General features: G+C 38.5%; 1 protein-coding gene across 1 annotated transcript in view; it reads left to right on the top strand.

Annotated features, from left to right (window-relative positions):
• Positions 1 to 27,955, top strand: part of DOCK10 (dedicator of cytokinesis 10) — a 2,344,342-nt gene that overhangs the window by 40,720 nt on the left and 2,275,667 nt on the right. The window lies entirely within an intron of this gene.

Genomic DNA, 27,955 nt, shown 5'->3' with positions numbered 1-27,955 from the left:
ATATCCTCAGTCTTTTGCTGGTCCGATGCAGAAGCAATTTTGCGAGTGCAGGTTGGCGTTCTGAGATTTTCGGAGTTTCAGACCGAAACAGAGTTGGGAACATTTTGGTTTTTTCTTGCCTCAGTATTTAACCGGATGTCAGAAAAAGTGAATAACTGTATTTCTTGTGGGAAGCAGATACCGCATAGGGATTATCATACACTGTGTATACCTTGTTTAGGGCCTGAGCACGACGTTGTTGGTTGCCGCTCTTGTGCTAGATTTAACAAGCGCACTATTAAGAGGAGGCTAGATTGTGCTAGGCTAGTGTTTGGAAAGCGTTGCAATTATAATATGCCGTCGGATGCTCGCTTCATCCAAGAAGCGCAAGGACAAAACAGTGAAGCCTAGGGGTGAGGAACCGGCAGTCCCGGACGTCGGTTCTTTGGTCGGCTCAGTGGAGCCAGAGGTTTTGCCAGGAGTCTCCATGGAGTCTCAGGCAGATACTTTATTGTTACAGGATGTGCCCTCTCAGGAGGTAGGCCAGGCTGAGGGGGCTTCTGAGGTAACTGTTCTTCCCTCTCTTCCTAAGGTAGTTAGGGCCTCTCCTTCTGTTGCCAAAGCTTCTTTTAGAGGTAGGCCAAGTTCAGCTTCTGTGGGGGCTTCTCCTAGCATTTCGGGCTCTGTGCCTAAGAAACATATGCTTAAAATGGCTGAAGATTTGATTACTCTAATTAGAGGTTCTATGCCCCCGCCTGATAAGAGGCCTAGGGTGGAACAGGAGTTTGATAGTTTTGAACAGTGTTCACAGGCTTCAGAGTCTTCTGGGGAAGACTTACAAGAGTTTCCTACTTATTCTGATTCTGATGTGGATGATTCCACTCCTACAGCTTCTCCTCCTGAGGATTTTTCATTTTCAGAGTCTCTTCACTCCATGAGGGAGCACTTTAAATGGGACGGCCAGGATTACTCTGATTCCAGGAAAAGGCTTAGGGAATTCTTGTTTTTACCCCAGCATAGGCCCTTAGCTATTCCTCCTGTGTTGAATGTGGTGGAGGATGTTTTTGCAGAGGCTTCCCTGAACCCTGACTCCTTGCCTCCTGCTCCTGTTAAGCCTGATAGGTATTATAGGGTGCCCGAAGCTCATAAGTATTTGTTTAAGAGTCCTAGGGCGGACCCAGAAACTATTTCTCAGGGGCCTAAAGGTGTTACAGCTTCTGTGGTTAAAAATCCTGTACCTTCTGATAAAGAGGCAAGGGCTTTGGATAGGTGGGGTAAGAAAGTGTATACTTCTTCCACTCTAGCCATGATGAATTGTCAGTTTCACATGCTAAAATATCAGAATTATCTCCTTTCACAATTGAAATCTAAGGTGGATGCTTTGGCGGAAGGTATTGAGTGTAAAGAATTGCTGGATTTGGTTCATGTGTCTGAACAAGTGGGTAAGCATTCTTTGCAGTGTGGTTTTGATGCTGTTCAGGCCTCCTCGAGGGTGGCTGCTACTAGTTCTGTTCTTCGCAGACATGCCTGGTTGAAGGATCAGAATTTAGCTGAGCATGTTAAGACCAGGATTTTGGATGCTCCTTTACAGTCTGATGTGTTGTTTGGACCGCCTGTGGAAGCAGTCTTAAAGAAAATGGAAGACAAAGCTAAGTCTATGCAGACTGTTAAAGATTTTTTGCAGGTGCAGCCTCCAAGTTTAGTAGAAATTGGCCTGCTAAGGGGTGGACATATCCTGCTTATGGTTCCCAGTCTAGGGGTAGGTCTAGACGTGGTAGGGGCAGGGCTCAAGGTTCATTTAGGCCTAGATCAGAGTTCACCTGCTCAGACTTCTGGTGAGGGCAGGGGTCAGTCCTTTCGTAAGCAGACCCAATGACCTGCCTTTTCAGCTGCCAGTGGATTCTCGTCTGGCAGCTCCTTTGGGAGGAAGACTGTCTCTTTTCAAAGAAAATTGGGATTTAATCACTCAAGACAGATGGGTGCTGGATATCATTCATCACGGTTACAGATTTTATTTCCACACAATGCCCTCTTTCAAGGGCATGCCAGATGTTCCTCCTCCACAAAGAAAAGAGGCTCACAAGCAAGTTTCTCAGTTACTCCAGATAGGGGCCATTCAGCCAGTCCCTGTCTCAGAAAGGGGCTTTATTCTCGCCTGTTCCTAGTACCAAAGAAGGGGAACACGTGGAGACCAATTTTGGATTTATCTATCCTCAACACTTATCTGGACATTCCCAAGTTCAAGATGTTGACGTTACAGCAACTGTTACCTCTGCTGGGCAAGGATCACTGGATGGTAACTTTGGATCTCAAGGAAGCTTACCTTCATGTGCCTATAAGGCTAAGTTGCAGAAAGTATCTGCGGTTTCAACTGGAGATTTTCATTATCAGTTCTCTGCATTGCCCTTTGGCTTATCTACTGCGAGTATTCACAAAGGTTCTGGCTCCAGTGATAGCTTACTTCAGGCTTCAAGGCATTCAAATCTATCCTTACTTGGACGACTGCCTGATTCTGGCTCAAGAAAAGGAAGACCTTCTACAACATCTGGAATATGTCATAGCAGTGCTAAGATGCCTAGGGTATTCTGTGAACGAAATAAAGTCCAGTCTAGTACCCTCTCAAGACATGTGCTTTCTGGGTGTGAGACTGAATACAGCAGCCCAGATGGCCTTTTTAACCCCGGACAAACAAAAGAGTCTGTCACTTTACTTCCATCAACTATCTCATCAGTCCGTGCTGACTGCAAGGACAGTCCTTCAAGCATTAGGGTTCATGGCATCTTGTATTCTGGTGCTTCCCAATGCCAAACTGCATATGAGGAAGCTGCAATGGTATCTCAAAAATGTATGGACACAGCACTGCCAAGATTTGGACACTGTCATTCAAATAATACCTTGCCTTCAAAAGGAATTCTTGTGGTGGGCTCAGGAATGTCACCTAATCAAGGGACTCTCTGTGACCCGGCCAGAGGCGAGTCAGATTTTAACGACAGATGCCTCGGACACTGCTTGGGGAGCTCATCTAAATGGAAAGTGGATACAAGACAAGTGGCCTGCCAGACTACAGCATCTACATATCAACATGAAGGAGATGTTAGCAGTCCAGTTTGCATTGATGGCTTTCAAGGAGTTACTTCTTCCAGGGCAGGTGTTGATTCTAACAGACAACACAACTGTCATGTGGTACATCAACAAGCAAGGGGGAACACATTCTTATCCTCTATGCAGGCAAGCAATGATTTTATGGGAGACTGCGTTAAGCCTGCAACTAACTCTTCAGGCAAGGTTTCTGCCAGGAGCACAGAACTCCTAGCAGATGTATTAAGCAGACAAATCATGGATCCCGTGGAAACTGGATCTTCATGTATTTCAGAAATTGACAGTGTCATGGGGAACTCCAGACATAGATCTGTTCGCTTCTCCACTAAACCACCAGCTGCCAAAGTATTGCACAAAGGGGTTTCATCACACAGCTTGGAAAGTGGATGCTCTGTCTTTCAGTTGGAAAAACCTTCATGTCTATGCCTTTCCACCTCTGCCTCTTCTTCCAAAGGTATTATTAAAGGTCAGACAAGACAGGCCAAGGATGATTTTGATAGCTCCAGATTGGCCTCGCAACACTGGTACCCACTTCTAGTCTTGTAAAGAAGCCTCCATGGCCTTTACCTCTGATTCCTCATCTATTATCTCAGAAGGACGGTCATCTGCTCAATGTCAAGCTTCAATCTCTTCATCTCACAGCTTGGCATATTCTGTGGTGAAGCACAGCAGGTCTCAGCTTCCTCAACAAGTTTTAAATGTGATTATGGAAGCTAGAAGGCCTAGTACTAGGAGAGTGTAAAACGGAAGAGATTTTTATTTTGGAGTACAGCAAAGAATTTGGAGATTTCAGAGCCTAATTTGAGTGTGGCTCTTCAATATCTTACTGAATTATTGGACAAAGGTTTGTCCTTCTCTTCCATAAAGATTCATGCTGCAGCAATTTCAGCTCACTATGATTGTGACCCACCTTTGTTTTCGCATCCTTTGTTCAAGCAGTTTCTTAGAGGGGCAAAGAATATAAGACCCCCACGTAGAGCTCCTACTCCTGCTTGGGATCTCAATTTTGTGTTGGAAAAGCTTACTCTACACCCTTTTGAGCCTGCAGCTACTGCTGAATTGAAATATTTGTCATGGAAGACTGCTTTTCTGTTGGCTATTACTTCTGCAAGAAGGGTGTCTGAATTGCAGGCCTTTATGGCAGTAGAGCCCTTTTTGATTTTCCATAAGGACAGGGTATCATTACGTACTAATCCTTCCTTTATGCCTAAGGTGGTTTCTAGTGTGGCTTTAAACCAAACTATTCATTTGCCTACGTTTTTTGCAGATCCTCAGAATAAAGGGGAAAAGATTTTGCACACATTAGATGTACACAGACAATTTTATTTGAGCAGGACTAAGAATTTTAGGCAGTCTCAGCAGTTACTTGTTTCTTTTGCTTTGGGTTCACAGGGCAAGCCTGTGTCAAAACAAACTATTTCTAGGTGGATTGGCTTTTGCATTTTGTTATTCCCATCATGGCAAAGAGGTTCCAGCTGGGATTAGGCCTCATTCCACTAGGGCTACTGCCACTTCAACAGCATTTCTAAGGGGGGTGGCAACTAAGGATATTCTGGAAGCAGCTACTTGGAGTTCAGTGCATACTTTCTCTAGGCATTATCACCTGCCTATATACTCTAAGACTAGGGCTGGTTTTGCCACAGCTGTTTTACAAGGCATGTTGTCAGCTCCTGCTACTTTATAATTTGCCAGCCTCCCTTACCTCTGCTTTGGGATTCTAGACTGCAGCAATGGAAGGAACATAGTACAGTTTTGTACCTACCATAAATGTAGATGTTCCTCTGTGTTTAGGGGTGGTTGTGTAGGTGAGTTTACATGTTTATATTTTATATATATATATATGTATATATGGTTGTATATATTATACATGTTTTGGTGCAGGTTGTTTTGGGAGCTTGTCTTTTTGGGTCTTCTGACATCTGGGGCACATCTACATTTATGGTAGGTACAAAACTGTACTTTATAGTACTTTAAACAACAAAAGCAAGTATGTAGTTTTGGAAAGACAGATTTTGACAAATAAAACAGGTTCTATATCATTGAAATTCACTATATATTTCAGTAAAATTGTCCAAGCCCAACTGCAGTTAATGATGCAAGATATCTAGTTAGCTGTAAATTAATAGTAGTTTGTTTTCTGCACATGCCGGTATTTAAAGGCATCTACAAAATGGATTTTTGAGATCAAAACTGATGGGTGACTTAAACATAACTTTGCAAAAAACATTCTACATGGCAGGCTTTGTTTCCTAACCCCACACAGAATGCAGTTGTCCCCTGTATAGTAAATTATTTTTCTTATCCCTAGAGTCACCGCTGTGTTTTTGGGTGAGAATTGTTATTACCCACCTCTCAAAAACAAAACATCTTCACAGATCCGCATTTTGGAATTCCAATTCTTGAATGAATGCATGATCTCATATTTAATCATATTTATGACATCATATTTCTATGACCCAGTAGTTCTACCTGCTAGTGCATGTAACACTGTGAACCTTCTGTATTTTGAGGTTGTATTTGTGCTTTGATAGCATGATATTATTGTACAACATGCTGTTACAGAAATATATATTGTGAAAAGTGAAATATTTTCTTGTCAGAAATACTGGGTTCCCTTGATTGTTATAGGAAACAGCATTTACATTCTAGAATTTGGGGAGCTGTATCCCCTATTGACAATACTTACATATAGCAACTTTGTGGTCACACTGTCTTGGGGAAAGAAGAAATCTTTGGGACACTGCAACCTCTGTTTGTTGGGAAAATACCTGGTGGTTGCTCATTAATGTCTGATCATTTAGGAGTCCATCATTAGTGTCTCAAAAAAGAAGCCTTGATCCTGAGTTTAAAACTTCCATTTTTGTTTTTTGATTTTCAGAGTAACCAGTCCTAGACATATGTTTTAAAATACAACGTATGATTTAGCAATAACCCAGAAATGGGTGTGAGTATCATAGGATTAAACCACAGTTGGTGTGGTTTGATCATGAAATTGAAGCCTTAGTGATTAAATAAAGCCAATCGTGGGATAATTCTGTGATACCCACACCCAGGAGTGGGTTATTGCCATTGTACAATGACATTATTTAAGAAACCAATTGCTTACGTTTCTTAAATAATGTCTTTGTTTAGCAGCACTTTAGTGTTCTTCCACATTCTTTACTTTTTTCTAATGAACTGTGCGTGTATATGATGAGTACAACCCCACACTAGCACAGTGGATCAGGGCAGTGCCAGAGGGCTGTATGAGAAGGTAACATTCTAGTAGCAGTTTGCATCTCTTTGCCAGTGTCTTGCTTTTGTATTGACCCCCCCCAAAAAAAAAAAAAATCAAAGTGTAAATGTTTAGCACAGACAAATGCTTGAGGAAAATTAAGGATGTTTTGCTGCAGTCAGGACAGGTAAGAGCATTAGGGCAGATGGTATTATTAGCAAATATACCTTTTAAACTGTCCAGCATTTTGCAGAGTGTTTTTTTTTTTTTTAATTTTGCTCTATCCCGCATAAGATATTGAAATATAGCGTATCCTAATAGAAAGCCCAGCTGTTCAATAATAATTTAGCAGCTGAACGTCTTTCTCCTGGGATATGCATGATTTACAGTGGGCATGCTGGCTGAGATATCCAGACAGTGTGTGTATTTTGGAATATTAATTACTCTTTAGTGTATAATTTCTGGTTTGATAGGTTATGTTTTAGGGCACAAATAAACTTGTGGGGACTTTGTCTGAGCCTAATGATCTTGTATTTTTGATCTGGTGTTGGAATACCTCAGTACATTCAAGAGAGATATACGAGGCATTTTACCACTTAGCTGTGCTATAGAGGTGAAGTTGCTTCCAGAGAGGCAAAGTCTGAAAATTTACCTAAGGTATTGGCAGTATCTTATAGCTAAAGAGGCAGAGTTACTTCCAAGGAAGCTAAACTTTATAATTTAACTAAGCTATTGGCAGTATCTTGTAGCTAGATAGGGCAGGATTACCGGATTGCAGTGCACTGCATTCGTGTATATTACTTTAGTTTTTCTAATGTTGTTATAGAAAGTACAAATATGCCATTTTAAATGCAAACATTCGTTGCAAATTTTGATCCAACTTCCAGCTTAATCTGGGGTTATTGAATTTATAGTCGATGCATTCAGATTAGCACAGTAATACAAACATGATAACTAACATTTTATCGACACCATCCCACGATTTCCTGACACCACCCTTTTCTCAGATGCTAACTTCCCTATCACCCATCTTTATTCCAGTCAAGAAGTATAAAATATTCTGCATGTTATCTCTTGTTAGCTGGTTTCAGTCATTGACCAAACCAACATGGAACCTTACCCTTTATCCAGTTTTTGAGTCCACTTATTAAGTGGTTCTAATCTGATCAAAGCATCAAGATTCTGTACCTTCCGTCTAGCCTATGAAAACACCTGTTAAGTGTTTCTAGTCCTTGAAAAAACCAACAAGGGACCTTATCCTTTATTTAGCCTACAAAAGCACCTGATCACTACTTAAGCTTGAGTCATGGAGTATTAAAAATTTCACAGTACAATGGCTCTGGTCACATTAATAGGACTCGGGGCCTTTTTGTGATGGAGGACATGGTCAGTTACCTGTATTACAGATATAATGTTCAAGGTACATGAAGTTATGCAGGTCCATTCTCCATTTTGATCTTCATTATTTTATTTATACTTAATGTTATTACAGCTGTTGCTAAATGTACTGCTATTTCAGCCCTGGATGAACCTTATTTTTAAATATAATCTTTAATTATAGATTTTGTATGCTTAAACTAAGCTTGATAGGTGCAGTACATGCTGTAACACAACTAAAGCTTGATATGTATTAAACATGGATTTTGATTTGCTATGGATATGTATACATGTATGTATCTAACTGTATATTCTTATAACATTTTGTTTTCTACTTATATATAGCCAACATGTGAACTTCTGGCCTGTTTCTGTATGTATTGTATGCATTCCATTTGTTTCTTTTCTTTTGTTTATGCCAATGTATGTTTTTGGAAACTTTATTGTATTTCTCAAACCCACTTTGGGAATTTAACAGTTATAATCATGTGCAATATTTCCAATGTTTTAATATATAAACATGGCTCTTTTTCTCATAGGCCTCCACTGTGGAGGGATTTTGTCCATTCAGACTAGTTCGGTCAACAAATAAAATAAACAGATGTAATCAAACACAATTTCCCCGAGTCATGTTGAAACCTTAAACATATTTCCAGAAGCATTCTTCACATAAATAATATCAAGAAAAAGTACTGTACTTCAAAAGACCTCACGTATGGCTTTGCATTCCGAAAACATATCACAAGGTGAACTTAATCTGGAAGGGCTTGAGCAATCTTGAAATCCTTGAGTAATCTGTTAACTTTCTTTGTGCACTGCTTCTGTTTATTGGGACCCAGATGAAGTTGAACGCCATACATTTTCAATATGTCTGTTTGTGGCCAATGGATGTTTCAGAATCTGTTTACAGGAGATGTACTTCAAAGTGACCTCTTGACCCACTGACATACTAGCTTTATACCAACAATAAAGTAGGCTTTGTTTTTTTTCCCCACATTAATAAAATGTTTCTCAAAAATTAGTCACAGAAGGAACAACTGGGGAATTTTTTTCCCTGAGTGACTGAAAGTCTAGATAGTTAACATTTAAGCTAGAAAATATGCGTCATTTAGAGCAATTACTTGCATAGAGTCATGTTTTAAAAGGCTCTATCGGATCCCATTAAACAAAGAACAGCAGTGTATACATATATATTTTTAATCTTAAATAAGGATGAGGTATAAAGTTTCTGCACTGAAAAAAGATGACATATTTCTTCTGAAATGTATTTACAGTATTTCTAGGAATACTTCTAAGAACAAATTTGGAACAATTGGGAGTCTGTAAATGTGGGACAAAACCGATGATTTAATAAGTGCTCCACAGAATTCTGATTCTACTGATAGACATTAAAAGGGAAGGGTGCCATAAATGCACAGCTACTGATGTCACTTATGTTCTGTAGAACCATGAGCAAGTAAGTTAAACAGACAGGGATCCTAAGTCACTCCTGCGCCTTTGTGCTTCTTGAACTTGCCGAATTAATGAGTGAATGAAAAGGAAAATACAGCTTTAAATGTGTCTGACAGCTCCTTCCTGGAAATGGTCACACTGTGCAGTGCATGCAATGGTGGTGTTGTGTGCAACATGCTTTTCTTTCCATGTGTGCCCAGCCTGTATGCCATGTGTTCCATGGGCCAGACCTGGGCACATGCTGTTCTAGAGAGCCCAGCGCTTTACTCTCACTTCCTTCCTAATGGGACGAGGAGCTGGCATCAAGCACTCACAGTTCAGCTACTTGATGCTCTGCTGTTGTTCCTCAGCTTCATATCCAAACTGGGTCAACATTGGTACAGTCAGTACAGAAATCATAGTGCCATAAGTGTTGACTATTATAGACGATTGTTTATTTTTCCACACCAAAGGTAACATTATATTAGAAACAGGACAGAAAAATACAAACATGTAAGTGCAAAATGTGCCCCTCTCGCTTTCTTCCAAAAGTGACTAAATCACAGATGTCAATTTGTTTAAAAAGGCTGCTGTGGCTAATGCAAATACTATAAGCCTACTCCTTTATATATCTGGTCTCATTAAAACTGGTTCATAAGTACTTGTTACATTGTATAAGCAGAAAGAAAACTCGAGAATGAGTTAATAATAATGTGTTTCTTTAATTGTAAAATGTCATGCTCCATTCTATCTGTTTAAAAAATGTAGTTGCTCAGTGGTTTCCCTAAGATTTTTTTTATTTTTTTGCTGTCCCCCTCTTCATAGTCATAAAATGTTTTGCTAATTGTTCTTCTTTGGCAGTGTTTATCAACAACTCTCATGATACTTTAAGGGCAAATGTTTTCCACAGAGTTCAAAAGCTGCATGACTAACTGCAAAGAGCAAGTTCACAGTTTTATGGCCCCAAGCGGCCAGATGACCGAAGAGATATGAGTGACAGAATGAGACGGGTTCATCTTCATCTAACATTAACAAGTAAAATAGTTATGCAGCTCTCCCGCCCCCTTATCTGACAGCACTATTTATCATACAGTCTACATATTCACATAGCAATGTTTTGATATAGCTTCTGTGCAGAAACAATTAAACAATGTAGTATTCAGTTGCTACATTCTACATCCCACTCACCTCTTCAGAAAACTAAAGTTTGCAAGGACCTCCTTATTTATTTATTTTATTTACTTGTATGGATATTGAAAAAAAAATCCTTAGGATCAGTCAAGTGATGGAAGAGGAGTGCAGATAGAAAGCAGTGGAAGAGAGGATAGGGATTTACACTGTATTAATTAGCGTGTTCCTTAAAGGATTTTTAAGCTGTAGAGATTATAGTATTTAAATGGATCCGTTTAATATGTCTTTATTAGATAAACAATAGAATCAAAGTTTAAATCTGACTTTTTTATTTGAAATTAATGTAGCCAGACTGAGAAGACCATGGTTATGTTATAGATTATAACTGCAGATAAGAAACACTTGATATGTTTTCTGCCATTCATGCCTTCTGGGTGAATAGACGATTCTGGTCAACAAAAAGCACATTTATTCTTCTACCCAGCCAAATGTTATTTTATGTCTGTCCCATGCATCTCCCTTAAACTTTGTCACTGACTTTTAACTTTGACACTATCCCTTGTCCAAGCAGACTATTCTAATTATCCGTGACTCTTTAGAAGAAGAAAACAAACTTCATCATGGTTCTCCTTCAGCTTTCCCTTTTATCTTTATATTGTGTCCTCTTGACATTAAGTATGGTTTTGAAATAGTCTATACATTTGGACTTTGTTGATTCCCTTGAGGGTCTTAAATGTCTCTCCTGTCCTCAGTTTGTCAAGATTGTACATATTAATGTATTGTAATGATTCATTTTATGGTTTATGATGGGACACATGCATCCCTTTTTGCATTTCTGTTGCATCTTTCCTGTACAGATCTATCAATATTTGATTTCTGCAGAACTTCACACATTTCTCTAGATGGGGGTGCCTTAATTTACAATTACAGAAAGATAATAAGTTGCTACCTTTGGCTGGTGCTGCCTTTTCCATTACCCAGTACCACTGCTCCATTCTTTGCTACTGTGCTGCATTGCCTGCATTCTTTTCAGGCTCCCAGTTTTAAAGTATGCAGTTGGATAATGGAGGAGAATCCCTGAGGTGTATTTAATAGAAAAGAGTAAGAAATTACAAGCTTCATAGCCCGCCTTAGGCATAGGCAATCTAGGTGGCTGCCTAGGGCACTGCTCTAGCAGGGACACTTTTCCAGTAATCTGGATGGTGTAGGTAAACCAGGATGGGGGCACAGGGTGGTGTTGGGGGGGGGGTGCTGTGGAGACCTTTTGCCTAGTGCACCAATTGACCAAAGAGCAGTCCTGACAGGCTTTATTATATTTGTGCATATCCAACAGATTTTAAAAATGGGGTAAGTTATGTTTTTAGAATGTATAGGGCTTAGAGTATTCTTGTTTAATTGATGGTCTGTGTGATAAAGTGTGAAACACTTACTATTTCTTTAAAGTAGCTACCTGAATGAAGGTCATTAAGGAACCAGGTGGAGAGAGAGTAAAATGCTTTTCTGTCTAGCAGTATAGCCTTGATTTAACTAGTAGATTACAGTATTAATAAAGGATACAGAGTAAAAGCTTCATTGTGGATAACTCAGAATAACTTGGCATTTTGTTATATGAATGAATACTGTACACTTTCCTTGTTTTGGCAATGCCCACAGAAAATGAAGGATTAATTTGGCTTATTTGTTAAATGAATGTGAAGGGCTTGCCATGACTAAAGTCAAGATTCTTTAGGTTTGAGAAGTGTAACCACCTGTGCTGTATACAAGGGAAATGCTGTGAAACACAGTGATGGAAAAGCTGCAGAAAGCAAGCTTTTATATACATTGAATAACTTTGCAGAGGTTGTACTTTATTTAAAATAATCCAGGTTCATATGTGTTATATTGCATGTTGTTGTATCTTTCGGCTTTTCCCAGTTAGGGGTCGCCACAGCGGAACTCCGGTCCGCTAATGATTGGCAGTAGATTTTTAGGTACCGAGTTGCCAGCCCTGATGCACAACCTTCAGTGAAGGTACACCCATTCACGCATGTCTTCACACAGAAGACGGTTTAGCTGAGAATTGAACAGGATAATGTCTTACTGTGAGGCGACAACCCTACCGCAGCACCACCACCACCACAGTATATGTATTATATTGCATTACAAAACTAAAAAGTGACACAAGTAATAGAACAGAAAAATGCAAGTAATTTGTGAATAGAAATGTGTGGACAACAAGTATGGACTGCAGATCTGTTAAAAGCTAAACAAAATAAATATGCATTAAGGCACCTCCTAACTCCACACACCCATTAGTCCCTATGGAGGCACCCAACTAGCTGACTATAAAGTTGTAGAGCATGAACAGCAGTGCACCATTTCCTAGAGGATGTAAGGTTCACCTCTTGATGAGCAAAACATTCTGTCTCAGAGTGGGCTCTGGTTGGAATAGCAGGCTACAGGAACTTCTATTTTTATGCAAAAAGGACTCATGTTGTTTAGGGGTTGCCAATTGTAGGTAGGCAGCTAGTGAAAATTAAAAAGAAACTCGAGTTATATGGTGGTGACATGGCATACCAGTTAGTAAATGGGAAACAGAACTTTTACAAGTTGCAGGTATCCAGTTTCATAGCCTAGGTACCTATGATTTAGAGAGTTACTGTAGTCCAGATGCAATGAAATGAGCACACTAGGTCCCGTGGTGATAATAGGTGTTTGATTCTGGAAATATTCCTTATATGGAAACAAGATTTTAAGTCAGCTTCAGTGTCATACATCATCAAGGATGGCCCTGAAATCATGTAACATGGACACACATTCTATCCCATCACTCCCATAGATGATTCATGTCATCCTGACAAATTTGAATTTTCTGCCCTTAAAACCCTGATTTAAAAAAATCCATGTTTTAGATTAAATGGGCTTGAGCTGATTGTTGACTATCTACTGAAGGATGCAGTTGACATCATTAGAAGGGGACTTTAGTGCCAGCACTGTCTCTTTAGGAAAGGGGAGGCACAGCTGAGTGCCACCACCGAAACAATGATAACTGCCATCTTCCCCCTTTAACAAGATCACCCAGGGCCTGCAAATATAAGGGTAAAAGAATGATGTCCGGAATGGAAGCCAGTACTGTAGGACAATACAATGCAGAAGGAAAGTCATGGAGGAATGGATTCAAGAGATAATCCTCTGTGAATTATTGTATTAGAATGGGAAGAGCCACTCCAGTACAGCTCCTCTGATTTCACAGTATTTCGTTAAACATTGTAAAAGGATCTGCTGATCAAATGTGTCAACCATTCTTACAAGATTAAGTAGCAAATAAAACCATTGCTGTCACGTTATCATGATTAAAAACCCAAGTGAAGTGTTTTTTCAGTAGTGTGATCAGACTGGAATAGATCATAGAGTACACATTCCTTAAGCAAAGGTGGTTTGGAACAATAACTATCAGAATCATCACTCCTTCAGTTACTGTATGCCATCTTCAGAATTGGGGAAGCTAAGATTTCCTTCAGAATATATGAAGGAAATCTTAGCTTCCCCAATTAAACCAAGATAAACCAATCCCCCAGATAAACCAAACCTGGTAGGCCATTGAAGTTTAACAAAAGGCAATGTAGAGCTGTATACCATTAACTAAACTGATTCTAGCTTTAAAAGCCTCTACCAGTGGGTCTTTATATATTATTATTATTATTAAGACTATACATAATTACAAAGACATTAGGTATTCATATTACTTTCTTAATTAACTCATTAACACGTGACAGTTAAATAAGGTGTTAGACTTCAGAGTGCCAACAGGCTGGACAACAGTTTCCTAGATCTCAAATTAAAAGGAAAAGGGGAAAAAATATTTTCAGCTTATGAAGTAAAGCAGCTTTTTGTCTTACCTGTTCTGTTAAAGTAATGTTCCCATATTTAAACTACTTTAGGAGTGGTTGGCATAATGGTTAAGGTCTTACCTCAGCAACACAAGGTACACGGTTTTATTCTGATCTCTGATTATTGGCTGGGCTTGTAATAGTCTACAAACTGATAGCCTAGTATTTGCCTATAAACTTAATCATAGCTCCAAATACCACAAATGTACGTTACATTACAGTGAAACAGTGAAACAAAAGTGCTGCATATGGTCTGACATTCAAGCACTCCAGGATTGAAAGAGGCAAGAAGGCCCATAGAGCTTGTGCTGCAGAAGTGAAGCAGCAAAGAGTGCGGTTGGCACTGCAGGCGTCACATCACTGCAGAATAAGTCATTGGAGAACCTGACTTTACAAGGCTACAGTAATAAGCCTTATGTTTAGCATTCGATTTCCTGGAGAGAGGACATGGACAAAGCCTTCTCTTCGTAGCACTGGTTTCACTGTCTGCTACCAAAATATTATCTGATGTACCTTTGCGACATGAAATTAAAGTGATCATATCTTTTTAAGCTATTTAAGTAGGTCTTCTAGACACCACAGAATTCCCCTTTTAACAAATCAATGTCCCTTTTGCTTTAACAAAACAATTTTGTAAAAAAAAATCAGTAGAATAACTTTGCACACATGCTTTAAAGTTTGTAACTGCTTCAAACTGTACAGCGCACTCTTAAGAATAAAACCGTCAATATATGCAGCTATTTCCAGATTTAAAATTACTTGTCTTTTCTCATATAATTTAGCATCCCATAAAGGAAAAGCAGTGTGTTATTTCACAGCAGATGCGGTGCTTCAGATAAGTAGGTATTTTACAGATCTTTGATAATTACTATTGCTGCCAGTTAATATTAATGATAATTATTACTTTAGTTCGAAATCGTATGTTAATTTATTCCATCACTTTTCTAAATGCTGTTTTACTTTTTGATTGCTTTGCAGTACTTGGATTTAAGCACTGAAGACTGTCCTGAATAAAATTATTTTCTGGTATAAAAGTATTGGGTAAATTATCATTTACAGTTCTTAGTGAACGTTCTAAACCTCCAATAGCATCATGGTAAGGTTTCTAGTTCTGTTTTGCTCATAGCATTAGCAAGCTTGCCTGTTTGCCTGCTGAGAGATGGAAGTTTGCTCTCAACTCATATTTGTATATTAGGCGGGATGGTGTCATTCATGTTGTAGAATATGCTGAGCTGCTTTACCCTCTTAACGGTGTGTGCGGCAGTTGTCTCCATGTCATTCATTTCATATTAGCAGCCCTTATGGCCTACCTTATATCAGTTGTAAATCCTTTCCGAAAACTGTTTGTCTTTCATTATAATACAGTCACTCCTGTGTCAGTATTCACTGCATGTCACAAAAATGTTGGAACTAAGTGCTGCTGAATGGTGAGTTCTTATCAAATGTGATGGTAGCTGATATGTTAGATATGGCTATAGTCATGCAAAGTGCTGCTATAGTCACATCCAGACTTGGATTTATAGCACTAAATGATATAGAGGCTATGGAAATCTGAAATACTCATCTCACAGTGCTTGGTTACTTTGAGTAATTCTGACATCTGGACAATAGCACTAACTTTTTTGTATATGGATTGAGGATATTGTGCTATGATAGCTAGAAAAAGACAAATTAGTTAAGTGCTACCATAGTTCAAGACCCAATCTTAAACAAATTTTAGCCCCCCCCCCCCGATTAACATGTTAAGATTGGGTGTCACACTAGGTATCAAATCTGCCAGTATTGACAAGCAAACAGTAGTGATGATTTCTCTCTCCCTGCTGTGTGTGCTGGTAACAGGTCCCTGACTTCCTCTTATAAACTTAGAAGGCTGCCAGAATAACAGTATTTCTGTTTGCCTGCATTTTCTAAATGAGACAAAGTCTGAAACTCAAATGTATGCCATTATTTAGTGACTTCAGTTCTCAGCGATTTGACTGAAAGCAACAAATTTTATGAGGAATTGACCAAACATATGAAGCAAAAATCTGGACAGTTAAGAGGCAGAGAAGGTGAGTGCAAATATATGAGATTGAGTTGCACTGACTCGCTAAGTGCTTTACAACTTTGAAAGCCAACAAAACACGTATCGCTTTTTTTTTTTTTTTTTTTGGTAAACAGTAGTACACAGAGCAGACAAAGCAATATGCACTACAAAGAGATATGATTGTCTGGTCATAACCCTTAATTTTGTGATCTCAACATGAATTCCAAGAATCACCTATCAAGGTTCACCCTCCAGGTGAATTTCTTGGCATCTATGTCTTGAACACAAGTAGGTTATGAGCAGTGACCCACTCGTATTCCTCTGTGTTGTTCTCTATCTTGGCAAATTGATTTTTGTCTCTGCTTCTTTCAGTCGGAGCTTTTTTATGGTCTGTATTCATCTGTAGTGTTTACTTCTGTTACTATATGCTTTGTGTCCTGTCATAGCAGGAGAGTTAAATGTCTTTACTGATTAAGTTGACTTTGCTGTGAGATAATGGTTAGTGAAGACCCCATTCCTTTGAACACATGGAATTTTTCTTTGGTTATTTCTTCATTTAGCAGGGGAGAGGGGGTTTTGGCATAATGATTAAAGTGTTTACGTCACACACAAAAAGTACCTGGTTTAATTCTTAACTTTGACCACTGACTGGTTATTGTTAGCATGTAATCTATTTTTGCATTTGTTTTACTTTTCATCCAACATTCACACAGCATCTGACCATACGCCGTGTTTCTGTTCAGCCCATGTCTTGGTCTCCCACATGCTATTTAACAGATAATACCCAGTGTAACCATTTTCAAGGAGGGCTGCTGACTCCTCAGTAAGTAGGCATCGCGGTGTATCTTGTTTTATTCCTATGGATCAAATGACCTTATGAGGAGCTGCATTTGTAGAACTGATAGCTATCATCAATGCCTCAGCTGGTCAGTCCCTAGTTTGTGGGATTGGCTATTTTAATGGACCAGATCATCACTACTGCCACTTGCTTCTTAGTGGAATGACCTTTAAGGGTCCAAGGAGTTTCCACAGCCACATCAATCCATCTAGCCGTACCAGTGACCTGAGAATGTTCCTAAACTCATGTTGTTGATGACACACCGAGATGCTTGGCCTCTGTGCCGTTAGGTGGCATCTCATTTACTTTTGACTTTGGCTCAAAACACTCTTTCACACTTGAAGTGAAATGTTTAACTTGCAAACAGATAGTGCACTACAACACTTTTTTGTATAGCTTTCACTGTAGTTTTAACTTTTTAATACACTACTAGTTACATTTACTGAGGCACTGGCTATTTAGATTCCCAGTGGTATTATCTGTAACTTTTTTACTTCAGGCATTGTGTTATATTTTTACTTCCACAAATTGTGTTTGTGTTTAGCTTTTCCACAGTCACTGTCATATGTTTCATTTCGATGTTCTCTTTACTTCAGATCTTGCATTATTTTCACTTTCATGAATTGAATACAAACATACAACAGCATGCCTCTCAACTTCTTAGATCAAGAAATCTGGACAAAGCCATAAAGAATGGGGGGAAACAAAGGCTCAAATATAGGGAAATTTTTAAATGCTGTTCTTGCAAGCTAAGAAGGTTGATAGAATAACAGGTAGCATTAGTATGAATTTTTATATTGGATATGAAGTCTAAAACTAAATTTTCTGACATTGTTTTCTGACTTTAGTCATCACTGATTTGCCAATGATTTTTTCAGAAAACCACAATTTTTGGAGAAAAAGACCAAAAATATGAGGTAAAAAAATGGACATTATGTGAAAATCTGGACAGTTGAGAGGCATGATGCACAGTTGCTGCTGTACTGTTATCTGTCACCAGAAACATTCTGTACAAATCTGTATTGTCTGTATGCATCTTTCTATCTGATATGCATTTTTTTATTTTTAGTTATCCTTTCTTGGCCAGATTATTACTACTAGGCTAGTAGCATATTTTCAGTGGGGGATACCTGAGGTGGTATTTATACTACTAGGGAACATTTGGCCAGGGTATTGAATAGCATCCTTTACTCTTTTTGGTAGGTGCCATTGAATCTTTTCCATCTACCTGAGCTACCACCAACTCAGGTTCAGTCAGATAGGACCTCAGTTTAATATCTCATCCAAAGAATGGCACACTCAGGAGTATAGCACCCCCCATATGTTGTACTGCAGTGTCAGCAATCCATTTCCCTGGTGTGGGAATATAACTCACAGAATATATGCCTTATCTGTTCCTTTTTTTTTTCCTGTTGGAACTAAACCTAGCACTATTGTCTTAGGAATTGTCAAAGATCCTTCCATTAAGTGGTAAACCTACACCATCACAATTAAGTATGCACAAAGATTCCTGGAGTTCATTAATGCTGCATATTTAGGCCAACTATTTATAGTCCTAACATGCTTAACTCCTACAGTTCCCACGTCACTGGTCAAATCTGACCACTGTTCAGCAATATTTAATATGAGATAAAAGTTGATTTCCCGCAAACCCTTTTATCTTTAGAGACTACCCTAAAGTAATCCTGTTCCCGAAGGGCTGATACAGTTTAAGTAACCTACTCATCTCAGTGACCCCATCTCACATGATGCCACATTTTTGGGCAATTTCTATACCTACCTCAAAGCATGTGTTGAGGTGTCAGTCACTATATGACACAAAAACAATGCCAAGTTCAGGAATAAACCCCAGTGGTAGAACCCTAGCATAAACAAACTACACAGTAACTGGAAGAATGTCATAGCCTGTAAGAGCAAATGTAATACTCGGTCATCTACAGGTGAATTCAAAAAGATCAACAAAAAAGTTGGAAGCAAATCCTCCAAATGGAAATGTGAATTGAAAATTGCTGCCTGTGTGAATGACAACCACAAAGCTTTGTTCATAAACTTTAGAAATAAAGCCCAACAATGCACAGAGCTAATACTAATACTTAACAACAACATATACTTGTCCCCTAAAAGCATAGTCAACACACTAGCTGACAAATTCAGTTCAAGCTCTACTCTCTCTTACTTCTCCAAAACTTTCCCCAACATATTAGCATACTCACACACTCTTGTCTGATAACTTTGGAGCAAGTTCTGGGTGCTCTCTCTCCAAGGCCAAAAACACTAGCTGCATGTACCAAGCTGATTTCTATTCAGTACCTATGAGTGTCTCATAGGTTCACTACTAATCCTATTCACCTGCAATCTGTCCACTGGATTTGTGCCAGAGGTGTATAGAACTACTGTAGTCATCCCAATCGTCAACAGGGGACTCACTACTGACCCAGGTACCTGTAGATCTATAACCCTCACCATCCTTATCTGTAAAGCAATGTAAAGCATCATTACGCAACTTACTAACAAGGACATATGCAGTCTACAAACCCTGGACCCAATCGTGTTTCAGTTTGATAAAGATAGATCCTGCATCCAGAACTTGGTGGATTTTCTTCACAACTGGTCACTGACACATTGAGCACAGAAAAATTGGCTTACACTGCATAACTAGACCAGGTCACTGCCTTTGATACCATACTATATTCTGGCATTATCAAAAAGCTAATTAAACTAAAGGAAGAAGTATGTTACCTAATGCATACCAAACTGACATACTGACAAAACCCAGTCTATTAGTAGAGGAGGTACTCTCTCATCAAAATTAGCAGTTACCAGTGCTGTCTCAAAGAAATTGTTTCTAGGACCACTTCTCTTTGGCGTTTATTTCTCTGATGTCACGGCTGACATCAAGGGCCTGTTGCTGACCAAGTTTGCAGATGATTACATACTCAGAGCTGTCACAAACTTACCATATGACCAGGAGCGGCCTTAGGTCAACTAGTGCCCTATGCAAAAGGGCTCCAGAGCACCCCCCCACCACACCACCCAGTGCCCCCATCCTGGTCTACCTACACCAAACAAATACTGGAAAAGTGCCCCTGCTAGAGCAGTGCCCTAGGTGGGCACCTAGTTGGCCTACACCTAAGGCTGGCTATGGGTATGACTTCCAGATTCTAAGAGGATATAACACACACCATCAAGTAGTTCCTGGACAACAGCTTTAAACTAAACACAATGCAGTAGTGTGTCCTTTGGAAAACCTGGGCAGCCAAACACCTATCACAATGGTGACACCCCGTTGACAATTGACTCAGTCATTAGGAAAATAACCTGGGCAGTTTCACTGACAGCAAATAATCCTTTGGTCACCATGTATCTACTGTCATTCAGAAATCCCTTTTATATAGCTAGACTGATCCTCAGACATATATCCCTGAGGTCTAAGAAAGTTATCATCCCTTTCTGCTCCTCCTTCTTCAGGCTCATAATAGAGTATAATGCCTACTTTTATATGTATTTGTATAAGCATTATGACTCAACTCACTAAGACAATCATGTCTGTGTCTTCCTTCGGCTACACTGACTCCCTTAAACCACATGCTGTCTTTGCTGTTTCCTACAAACCCATGAGAGAGGACCTCTGTTTAACCTGCAGAGCCTCTAAGGAACCAGCCCTCTGTGATTATTTGCACATCCCCAAAACCCATACCACTCTGATCCTCCTCTAAAGAGATCTACCCTTCCACTGAAAAATAAATAGGAGCTGCTGGTGAGACAGATATCTGAACCAGTGAATTAAATCTTTGATGGAATAGACTTCCATGGCTGTAAAGCAAAGTAGCTCCCTGATCCTATTTAAGCATAACTTAGATGAATGGATGGGCAATCATAAATAATCCCCAGAATTAGCCCTTCAAGCCCTCATTGAAAGGGTTGGATGCTAGGTGCTAATTAATTTTGTTGGCTACTCATGATTTGGAATTTTTTTTTGTTTTGGGGGGGGTGCTAGGCTACAGATGACCCACCAGTCAGTAGCTTAGTATTAATCTATGAACCTATGAATTGTTGCACAGACTGTCAAAATGCTTTATATTTTTTGCATGTCTTTCCTTACCTAAGCATTATCCTTTTGGGGAATTTTAAACCAGAACATCTTTAGACTGATCTGTAGTGTTTTTCTGTTACTTTTTGCATAAACACTAGTAGTTTTGTGGTCATTAATGCTCTCGTTTCATAATTTGTTGTGAATGATTTAGTCTTATCTCTATGTCAATATCTACAAACTCAGCAGCTTGTTGCCATTGTCCTTTAAGCTTGTTTTACCCATTCATTGATACGTAGTTTTGTTTAATGCAGATGCATAAACTTCGAAACTTTGACACACATTCTTTCACTTAAACTGTGAAGTGTGTAGGATATGCATATTCTTGGAAAGATTATTCTTTGATGAAGGGCAGCATGATGGCTTTACCGCTGAAAGCAACTTTCAGGGAATGGTAGGTGTTGCACTGTCTCTACAGCTGCTGTGAAGTGTTGTAGGGTAGATATATATATAAGTTATGGTATGTGGGGCCACCCTCTGCAAGAAAAGCTGTAAAACATGTTTGCTGAAAGTGGTTTTCAGTGATATATATTTATACATTTGTCCATCAAAGAATAATGCTTTGATGAATAATGATGAGTCTGAAGTATCTTAGTTGTGGTCTAACTTGAGCAGGCTTGGTATTTCTAGAGGTATGACTCTTATTACGATATTTAGCCCTCCTTCCTGTTTTTACATTGTCATGCATATAATGTGGTTTGTTTCTTTCCATTTTTTTTTTTTTTTTGCTTTGATTTTTGAACCTCATCTTTTTAAAGGAGAGGAAAAGCACTTCCGTCTCCTCCGGACACTTCAGAACATCTCAGCTTACCATTTTAATTTGGTTTTCACTGCATCAAGGGGTGCATCAGGCAAATTTTTACAAAACCTCAGTACTCAAACAATGCAGCTGATTTTATTTTTGGTCCATAGTCTCACAGATAAACCAGTTTCAGCGCAATCATGAAGCTCTGCACACAAGACGACCCTCTATGCTGAGGTTCCTATTGGTGGGAAACCTCAGCAACAGAGTCATCCAAAAATGTGAAAGGCTTACGGCAAGAGGGGAAATGGCCTTGTTAAGGCTTCCCCCTCATAGTAAGCCTTTTTGAATCCCATACAGTATCTTCAGAATAACAAACTTATACAGGTTTTGCACATCTAAAACAACTTGATTTTTTAAAGTTGTTATTGGATTTATATTCCTTTATAACTCATTGTTAGTGCTGTCATGTTTTCAGATCAAAGTATGCCATGTGCATGGCATGGAAAAGTTAAGAACTGTAATAAGTCCACAGGGTTAACATGCAGACTTTCTTAAAGCCAAAGTAATATCACAGGGATTATACTTTCCTTAAAAGGGCGAAGTTTATTTAGCAAAAGGTATCATAAAGTTATGTAGCTACATGTGTCAACAGCTGGAGCTAAACAGTATCTGGTACAATATCAAATAAACATGCAGAAGAGGACAATTGGAGAAATTATTGGTTATAATCATAACTAATGTCAGATATCTGGAGCTGCTGCCACACACGGGGCTATAAGATGGCAGAATTAGGCAAAAACAATATAATGTTTGCTGTGAGCAGAGCTGATTTATAAATTGTGGTCTTAATTTTCAAAATGTGGATTTCTGTCATATTCTCTTAGCAGAGGAGCTAAAAGTTTAGTATGTACAGCAAACAAGAGAAGATGAAGTCTTGATTGGTATGTTATTAATACATGCCTTAGATGAGATGTAGGGATATTTTAATTTAGTACCTTAGAGTTTGTAAATGGTAATTTCCTTGTAGTATTTCTGAGTTTTCACAAGAAGGGGCAGATCTGTCTGCATTTACTGACTGATAGTAGTAAACAGTTTCACAATTTGATTCACTAACTTTGTTATATGGATCACAGACATAAGCTTTATGGAAACTCAACAAGATTGGAAAAAACAAGTCACTATTCTGTATCCTCTATAGGTTGATTCTGAGTGGAATTAGTGGTAAAGGTTTTTGTGGTCATCCCTCATTATAGAAAATAATAAATTCCTTTATGAAAAGACCTTTTATGAGGAAGTAAGAGATACCTTAAAAGGATTTTCCTGTAAAATTATCTCTGTCTTGGGCTGTGCATGTCTCCCATAAACTTAGCAGTTTATACTTGAATTATATATAGTCAGAATTGATATAAAGTCTTTGTAAAATATGTATCCAGCTATGAAGGTATAAATGAAAATAAATTCCACCTGATGTGCTGCTTTTTGTTCCCTTTATTGAGCTGATTCATGTATTTTATAGATTTATATCTCAGGGTATATTTTATTCTTCAAAATGGTGGCATTGCATCTGTTATTTAATTGTGAAGGATTCAACAGTTAATCTAATATAGATCATAGTACCTATGAGAGTGGCCTACAGAATGGAAAAATATAAATTAAAATAGTCACAAATAAATAAACAGGATGTTAGTTGGGTATGACTTGTTATAAATATATGCAGCTCCTGGATAACTTAATTTATTCTCTAATTGATCAACTGTTCCAGCTGAGGAAACTGAAAAGGGAGTACAATGAATATATTTATGATTTCTAGTTTATGACCCTGTTTGTCTATGGAAACTTTTTTTTGAATTTATGTTCAAGCAATTGTATATTTTTTGTATAATATCTTTTTTAATTGTTTCTCAGTATTCCAACCACTGTATGCTTCTTCATTTATAATACTCTGATTTTACTCCTTTTACATGTTCTATGTTCTTTGTACAAAATAGCTATGTTTCTATAATTTTTTATTATTTTTTATAATTTTTTACAATGTATCTGGAGGTTTTCTCCCCAGGCCTCCGCTGAAAATGGTTACCTTGTGTCCAGTCGGACTAACCCGGTAAACAAATGGAAAATAAAATAAATAAATAAAAATGTACCCATTTATCTTTATATGTCAGAGTCTATCAGTATGCCAGCTGTAGTTTTGTCATCATTTATATCCTTAGGCCATATCAACAATGGCCCTTCAGTACACTGGCAAAAGATTCTGCTGTTTCAGCACCACTTATTAATACAGTCTTAGCTGTTACTGTTATAGAATACTCCACATTTGTCTTCCATGTTAGCTGTTACTGATATAGAATGTTCCATGTTTGTCTTCCATGTTAGCTGTTGCCAGCTGTTACTGTTACAGAATGCTCCACATTTGTCTTCCATGTTAGCTGTTGCCAGCTGTTACTGTTACAGAATGCTCCACATTTGTCTTCCATGTTAGCTGTTACTGATATAGAATGTTCCATGTTTGTCTTCCATGTTAGCTGTTGCCAGCTGTTACTGTTACAGAATGCTCCACATTTGTCTTCCATGTTAGCTGTTGCCAGCTGTTACTGTTACAGAATGCTCCACATTTGTCTTCCATGTTAGCTGTTACTGATATAGAATGTTCCATGTTTGTCTTCCATGTTAGCTGTTGCCAGCTGTTACTGTTACAGAATGCTCCACATTTGTCTTCCATGTTAGCTGTTGCCAGCTGTTACTGTTACAGAATGCTCCACATTTGTCTTCCATGTTAGCTGTTACTGATATAGAATGTTCCATGTTTGTCTTCCATGTTAGCTGTTGCCAGCTGTTACTGTTACAGAATGCTCCACATTTGTCTTCCATGTTAGCTGTTGCCATTATCTTTCCTTTAGTAATTCTGCATCTTTCATTATTCAACCTCCATCCCAAAAATCCTTAACACTTCAAGGTCATAATGATACCCAGTCATGCCTTGAAGCATATGCCCTGCCATGTGTCAAAACATGTACCCTGTAATGTCTTGAAGCATGTTCCTGTCATTTGTCAAAGCACGTAGCATGTCATGCCGTGAAGAACATACCCTGAGATGTCTTGGGGCATGTCCCTGTCATGTGTTGAGCAATTTACTCTGTCATGTCCTGAAGCATGTACCCTGTCATGTCCTGAAGCATGTACCCTGTTATGTCTTGGGTCATGTCCCTGTCATGTCTTGAGCAATTTACCCTGTTATATCCTGAAGCATGTACCCTGTCATGTCCTGAAGCATGTACCCTGTTATGTCCTGAAGCATGTACCCTGTTATGTCTTGAAGCATGTACCCTGTTATGTCCTGAAGCATGTACCTTGTTATGTCCTGAAGCATGTACCCTGTTATGTCTTGAAGCATGTAACTATATCTTGAAACATGTCCATCAGTGGCTGTGCTTCTCCCTGTCTGATCACCATCACTTACAGCTGAAGAATCCTGTGTCCCTCAGAAATGTCATGCACAGAGGAATTATTAATATGAAGTAACAGACACTTCTCATATGCAATCAGGTTTAAAACTTCTGTGAGATGGCAGCATCTCTCTCCTCACCTGATGATGGCAGTATATGCAATATCATTGTCATCTTCTACAGGACAGAAAGCAGTCTGTCTGTTTTAGTTCTACAACAAGCTATTCGTAGCTGTGATGGGTACTAAACTGAAGGAACCTCTTAACCTGGTTGCTGTTTCCTGTACTTCTTTGCACTTCCTATCGTCTATATTCATTGATGATAGACACAGGAATAGTAGTGGACCAATGTCAAATGCGGTGGAACAAGAATGTTCACTGTTACCAATGCAGTACAGTTGCCCATTTTTTTAACCACACTGCAATGCGTTAGTCAATCAGTTTGAAATCATCTGAATATCTGTAATGGTAAAACTTCTTGTCTGCGCAGCACTAGCATTATTGTTATTTCAGCTAAGTAAAATAGCCGCATGTAAAAGAAAAATGGGTGTAATATGGAGTCAGGTATAACAAGAAATGCTGAAGTAAAAACTTTGCTTTACACTGATGTCAGGGGGCAGTGCTGAGCTTGTTAGTCCTGCTATGAATATTGGATACAGAGTCATAGTCATGGGTACCATTGGTGAGTGCAGGACAGATAGTTAAGAAGGGAATGATGCGTTACCAGTTTTCTGGCTGTAAGCTCTGCTGTGATGCTTTGCAAGTACAGATCCATGTTAAATATAGATAAAATGTGAATAATAGAAAAGGTTTTTGACACATGGAAGCAACTGAGGAAAAACCTAAGCTAAGCACCTTGCTCTGACTGTGCATATTGACACACACTTATACACACCAATACATCAAAAAGCACAATATCAGAGGAAAGCAGAATAATACCACAGTGCTGTCATAGGAAGACATCATTTAAGAAAAGTAAGTCATTTTTTCTAATAAATAGTCATTAATATAATAGCAATATTATAAGAGCCTTGTGGTGTGGTATAAATTTCCCAATGGTTAGCTTTATTTATTAAATTGCTTTTTTCTTTTATATTAAATAGGCCCCAAACTAACCGTCTTCAATATACCACACCCCATCAAAGTTGTTTGTGTACAGGTTAGTGCATTACAATGTAAGAAAAACATAAATAATGTTGCGTTGCTGCATAACAACAATGACAACAATAGTGCTGCATGACTGTAAAAAGGAGGACACTGTTCCAAACAGCTAGAACTATTTTTTGGATGGGGAGCATGTGTGAAAATACCATCCACTTTTACAAGAGAGTGTAAATTTTTAAACTGACTGAAGCTAATTTGTCTAGCCTAGGTGGACAATGGAAGGTATTTTGTATGAGATTTTAAACTGAGTTATTATGTTATTGACTTGAGCTTCTGTTTGGTTTTGGGGTAGGAAGGATAGGTTTGGTCATTAGTTAGTCATAGATACCTTGAGTCGGACACAAGTGACAACAAAGAGGTAATGTAAATCTTTAAAAGTTTAAGTTAGAGATAGACTTCTAGAAAACTGTGTGCTATTTGTGTTTGTGGAGGCATCTTATTTTTCAAAGCAAATTTTTCAAAATCCATCCATTCTGAACAGTGAACTTAACCTTTTTACAACTTTTGCTTTTACTTACTATTACATTACGATATGGTATATCTTCTGGAAATCATGCAAGAGAAAAGGGTAGATCGATACGATACAAAGATAGTATCCATACCAGGAAGAATAACAGGAATCCACATTTCATGGAACCTTACCCCAGTTGGTGATGTGTTAAGAAGTGCAGTATGTTGTAAGATGTTTTCAAGATAGTTCTCAAATCAAAGTACTGCTTCCTTGGACAGACCTGTGTCTGACAGTTTACAGCAAACTAGAGTCAGCAGTTTTGAACAAACTAAGTCAGCTTAAATGAAGGCTCTAACTACTCTGTTCAGTGTTTTTAAAGTAAAAGTATATGAAGTTGTTTATAAATAAGTATAAATAGGGTTTCATTCCCTAACCATAGCAGTTAATGCTATTTTCATTCTAATACTGTAGATACTGAAGAAATGAACCATATACTATCCTTTAAATTTAGCTATAGGAGAGACCTTGGCAATAGGGCAAAAATTATTTGCAGAAACTGGGGAAGGACATTTAGCCAGGGGGAATAATCATGGTGCGTTTAAAGCTATACATAAGAATTTTTGTTGCAAATGACTGATTAAAACTCTGTGCCATTAGCTTACTGGGAGTGTGGCTAACAAGTTTTAGAATTTTGTGGTATAAAGTGTGAAACTCAAGATCATACCCTGTGTCCAAGTTTCCAAGGATTTTTGTATCTCTTTTTTGGCAATTACTTTGAAATAACATTGGGAAAATCAACAACCTTTAAAATGGAAATTGGTAAGAAGAAACTTTGAAATAACATTGGGAAAATCAACACCCTTTAAAAATGGAAATTGGTAAGAAGAAAACAAAAGCAGATCTGAAAAATTCAAGTTGGTAGGTAGAGGGAGATTGCAGATATCCTGATTTTTCTAAGAAATCTTATGACTGTAACAGTACTGCATCTACCTGCTTTGGGAAAGCATTGTAAGTGCTGAGTACTTTTAGTGCTTTCCAAAATTGTTTTGGTTGTCTAAGATAAGCATAATGTTGAGAAACTGCTGTAGGATATGTGAAG

Source organism: Protopterus annectens, chromosome 4.part1 (genome assembly GCF_019279795.1).
Source record: "Protopterus annectens isolate FY-2018-M chromosome 4.part1, PAN1.0, whole genome shotgun sequence".
Lineage (NCBI taxonomy): Eukaryota > Metazoa > Chordata > Ceratodontiformes > Protopteridae > Protopterus > Protopterus annectens.
Note: the sequence above shows the minus strand (reverse complement) of the source record. Positions and strands in the feature narration are given on the sequence as shown.